Source organism: Canis lupus, chromosome 20 (assembly GCF_003254725.2).
Source record: "Canis lupus dingo isolate Sandy chromosome 20, ASM325472v2, whole genome shotgun sequence".
Classification (NCBI taxonomy): Eukaryota; Metazoa; Chordata; class Mammalia; order Carnivora; family Canidae; genus Canis; species Canis lupus.
The window spans coordinates 46,787,651-46,793,035 of NC_064262.1; the positions used below are offsets into that span (position 1 = coordinate 46,787,651).

The 5,385-nt window shown below is 48.1% G+C and overlaps 1 pseudogene; it reads right to left on the reverse strand.

The window, feature by feature from the left end:
- Positions 1–543: 543 nt before the first annotated feature.
- LOC112666901 (olfactory receptor 10H3-like) lies at positions 544–3,818 on the reverse strand (annotated as a pseudogene).
- Positions 3,819–5,385: the final 1,567 nt, after the last annotated feature.

Below are 5,385 nucleotides of genomic sequence, written 5' to 3' on the forward strand. Positions count from 1 at the left end.
GCGGGGTATGGGGTGCCTGGGTGACGGGCACTGAGGGGGGCACTTGATGGTATGAGCACTGGGTATTTTGCTATATGTTGGCAAATCGAACTCCAATAAAAAATATACAAAAAAACCCATTATGCTTATTTTTGTTTATCCTTACGGTGAAAGAGAGGAAAGTCTTCCATTGCTTGTCCATTCAAGAGGAACCCTGTGCATCATTAACAAGACAAGCCCACGTGATGCTGCCCTCCAGTCCTCAGGTAGATAACATGTCCTGTGATGGAGCTAATGGGATGGACTTCATCATACGGGGTCAAGAACAAGAGATCATGACAACTATCCCATGTAAGGAGGGCAAACAATTTGGAGGAAAACAAACACCAAGCATGCAACCATCTCTTGTGGGTGTGGATATTTTCATATACTTGAAACCCTGGAACAGTCCGAGGGACACAGGAGTTCAGTCACATTTCCTCACCATCATAATTCCTCCAACTGTTAGGTGATTAGGAGATCGAATTTTCTCTGGATGATTTCTTTAAGGCATACTAGAGCTCCTTATATTGAAGGCTGAAAAACATTGGGCTGAGAAAGGGGGTGAAGACTGTAGGTGGTGGCCATCAGAGTGTTACTGTCCATAGAAATGGGTCCACGGGCTGGAGCTAGATAGTGGAGGCAAAAACATATTGCACAATGACCACAGTGAGGTGGGAGACACAAGTGGAGATGGTCTTATGCCTGCCCTCAGCAGACGGAGTCCTAAATACCATGGGCACGATGAAGACACAGGAGAGGACAATGAGGCATAAACAGCCCATCACGGCTGTGACACACACCAGGGCCACTCCCAAGGTGACAGATGATGTCTCCTTCCCACAGGCCAACTTTAGGAGGGAAAGCATGAAGCTGGAAAAATGGTGGATCACATTAGACCAACAGAAGGTGAGGTGAAAACCTGTCAGGGTCACCATCATCCCCATGATTGAGCCACCAGCCCAACATCAGAACACACAATGGCACAGCCATGAGGACTCATGAGCATGTTGTGGTGCTCTGGGTGGCAGATGGCCACATGCTGATCATTGCCCATGGTTATGAACAGAAAGGAGTGCTATACGTCCTCATAGCACTTTGCCGTCATTTACTCATTCATATAGTCAAGAAATGTTTTGAAGACTTATTTTATATGGAAATATTCTAGGTGCTGGGATCCAGCAATACCAAAGGCTAGATCTCTGTCCTCTCCTATCTATGCTATGGTCCACTAAGGGAAGCTGTCATATAACCAAGATGATAGCAGAGTGGTCACAGGTGTTTGGGGACAGCCTAGGGATCTGGAAAAGCTAAGTGTGGGTCACAGACACAACCTGGGATTAGGAGACTTTGAAATTGGTGGTGTCTGCAGGAAAATCTGGAGGTTGAGTAGGTATGCTTCAGGTGAGATAGGCAGGTGGAAGAGACATTTGCAGACAGGTGGGAGAGCAGAACAAAGGCTCAGGGTGACAGAGATATGGTGCATTTGGCACAATGATATGTTCAGTGTGCCCTAGAGAGGGTAGGTGGCTGAGGCAGGTCTGTAATATGAAGGCAGACAAGTAGGAAGGGCAAGAGCATGCAAGACCATTGTGTCCACTTGAGGAGTTTGTTCTAAGGGCCATGGGGACCCCTAAATGTTTTTTAAATGCATGGAAGAAAGATCTGTATTCCACTGTATGAACATAGTTAAGAATGTTTCCTGTTGGGGCTTCCTGTGAATGGTGCTCTTATGACATGTAGTCCTTGTCTTTTAGTGGATTAATACTTATGTGTTATGTTGGGACTGTAGTTAGCTGTGTAAATACCAACTCATAGGGCATACCTATGTTCAGCTTGAATAAATACCTCCACACAGTTTTCCAAAGTGTTTGTACCAAGAGGTACATTTTAGTCATAGTCAGCATGGTCAGACTCCTGTTTGTATAGACACCCCCGCCCCGTCTGGTGAGGGATGCAGGCTGCTGAGAGCAGGTAAGGTGGGCAGATGCAGGAAGAGATGGGGAGAGGTGTTGGGGCACCCTGGATGGCATCCTGAGGTTGACTTCAGAGGTAGAATGAACAGTGTTGTTGACTGGACAGAGGGAGACAGGAAGTGAGCTGTGTCTACTTCTAACTCTCAAAACACCAAGTGGATGAGTTCTTTCCAAAGCAATGACCAAATCTCCAGCTACCCAGACACCACCTTGGTGTCCTATAATTCTGTTCAATACTGACACTTACTACCTCGAGATGCCAGTCACAAGTATTGGGTGCCCAGGGTACTTGCACTTCTGTCTGAAATGGATACAAATGTGAGGATTTCCAAATTCCCTCTTTCAGTTTGGATACTTGACTAGAATGAGTTACAGAAATCAGGAAAATGTCACACTTACTCTCTCAGGTTTATTATGAAAGACAACTCAGGAACGGCCAGAAGAGAGATGCATCCTGCAAGGTATAGAGGAAGGAGTGAGGAATCTCCATGCCCTCTTTGGACATGCCACCCTCCTAGCACCTCCATGTGTTCAGCAACTGCTAAGGTCTCTGAATTCCATCTTCAGGGAGTTTTTTTTATAGAGGTTTTATTACACAGATGTAATTGATTAAATCATTGGTCATGAGTTTTGAATATTGATCTGCAGTCCCTCTCCCCTCCTAATCACTCCTTGTTAGATCTGGTGAGCAGCCTCCTTTCTAAAATTATCCTGGGCTCCCAGCCACCTCTCATCTCATTAGAATACAAAAGCCACTATTATCACTCCTGAGTCAAGGGCTCAGAGGCTGTGTCTCAGGAACTGGACTAAGACCAAGTGTTTTGTTATAGCCCAAGGATGAACAGACTAATGTGGGCTCTCTGGCTTGGACCACCAGGCCAACAGGGATAGGGAAGAACTGACCACAAGGAGAGGCGGGGCTGGACTGTTTGGCCACTTCCATTGAGCAAGAGACACCACTCTCTGAGACCCAGCTCTAAACTGCCCTTATTGCGGGAAGCCTTCCAGCTGCCTTGACCTCAGGGCAGAGTCCTGGTTTCTCACTCTGGGATGCTCAGCTCCTGCCTTCCCTCTGACCCTGCCTTGACCCAAGGGGGACTAATCCAGCATCTAATCCACCTCTACCTCCCCCAAGACTGAGAGTCCCTAGTCTCTAATCCTCTGGGCAGAGAGAGACAGCAGGGAACCTTGGCTGTGTTGGAGTGTTGGAGGAAGGTGTACAGGCAGCAGGTCCCTGGAGGCCTTGTGATGATCCTTCTGGCCTCTCCAGACCCTGAGGGCAGCCCTTGCAGGTTGGTGTCCCAGAGATCCCCTGGGGAGCAGCCTGCTGGGAAGCTACAGCCAGGTTAAAGCACACAGCATCAGTTCCAGGAGCCCTGAGGTCTGGCCCCACACCTGCCCCTGTGTGCTGCTGACAGCATCAGGCAGGAGAGCTTTTCTATTCTTCCCTGCTGGCTGCTTCCTGGAAGAGGCAGCCCAGGCTGAGGGGGACCAGGAAGCAAAGGGTAGGTTGTAATACTTCGACAGTCGTGGGGATTCAGACCCAAACTGGGGGAGGAGACAGGATGTGGGACAAAGGACAGAAGACAGGATCTTAGTCTAGGGCTGTTGGGACATCTTCTCAGGGTGCCCACTCTGGGTCTTGAGTTCTTCACCTAGCCTAGTGTCCTTGCAGCCTCTATATCAATGGCTCTTAGCCCAGGCTGAACATGTACTACAGGAAACATGTGCACATCACTGGAGACAGTTTTGGTTGTCATGACTCAGGTGGGGTACGGGTGTACTGGCATCTGGTGGGATGAGGCCAGGGATGCTGTTGACCATTGTTAAATGCACAGGACAGCCATCATCCCCAGAGAATGATCTGGTCCAAATGCAGCATGTATACAAATACTGAAGATCAAAAATATTGCTCCTGGTGTGTATCTTGTCTGTGCTATTGTGTCCTGACTTAGGTGAAGGTGGCATTTGCTGACCTGGAGAGTATCCTTGTGGGGAGGCACAAGAGTGAGTGCAGTGGATGCACACCTGTGTGTGAGCTCAGCCCCTGTGTGTGAGCCATCAGCCCCTGTGTGTGAGCCATCCTCTGTGACACCAGAGAAGACAGAACTGTCTCCTGCACCTGTCAGAGGAGATGGGGGAGCCAGCGCAGAGCACTGCTGCCACTCTGCCGAGCAGGACGTGGGAAGACAGACTCTAAGGGTGAGGCAGGGGCTAGGTGAGAGGGTGGATGTTGGACCAACCATTCCTGGAATTGTGTTGTCAGGTTACCAGAGGTAGTAAGGGCTCCTCTGGGGCCAGAGACCATGAGTTTAGAATGGAGCCAACTGGTGTCACGTGGAACAGATGGATGACATCCACGCACCTTGGAAAAGATGTCAAATTCAGTGATAACTACTCAGATTAGGTAAACATGGGGCCCCTTCTGTGAATCCTCGTGGACCTTCTAAAGACAGGGCTCCGCTTACTCCCATGTTTCATTTAAGGAGAGGAGGCTCAGAGCTGGAACCTTCTTTCTCAGAAACACACAGAAAAGCTGGGACTTGAAGCCTCGCTCTGATGACTGCACACTGGGTGCGTGTTTTAGACAATTGTCTCTGGAAGCCCAAGTGGAGTGGGAGCAGAGGAGGAGCCCGGGGAAGTGAGCAGTGCAGGGGAGGGAGGTGGAGCCACACAGATGGAGAGAAGCAGGGCCCAGGGGCAGCTATTTATGCCACCCTGTTTCCCTCTAGTTTCAACAACCATTCTAACACACTGAAAGCACGCTCTTTGATAGGTATATGCTCTTGTAGAGAGGTGTTGTTTCTCTGTGCATCTGTATGTTGTAAATTCTCTTCTTCCTTTTTTACTTTCATAGAAAATTGGTTAATTTTGGATCTTATAGAAAAGTTTTAGGTTGACCGAAAAACACATACCTCCTTTTCCCTGCATACTGCTTCCTCTTTTACCTTTTGTGTTACTGTGGTGCATTTGTCCCAGTTGGGAACCAATATGGATACATTATTATGAACTCAGCCCACAGGTTATTTTAGCTGACTGTGTCGCACATTCTGTAGGTTTTGACAAATGTATAGTGACATGCATATACTGTTGCAGCATCATCCAGAATAGTTTCAGGTGCTCTATATTCCATGTGCCCAAGTAGAATTATGCTAGAGCACTCATCTGGTTTTTGCTTCATTCACTCACTATTATTTTAAGAGTCATTTATGGTCTCATTCATTTGGGGAATATAAATAATAGTGAAAGGGAATATAAGGGAAGGGAGAAGAAATAGGTAGGAAATATCAGAAAGGGAGACAGAACATGGAAGACTCCTAACTCTGGGAAACGAACTAAAGGTGGTGGAAGGGGAGGAGGGCAGGGGGTGGGGGTGACTGGGTGGCGGGCA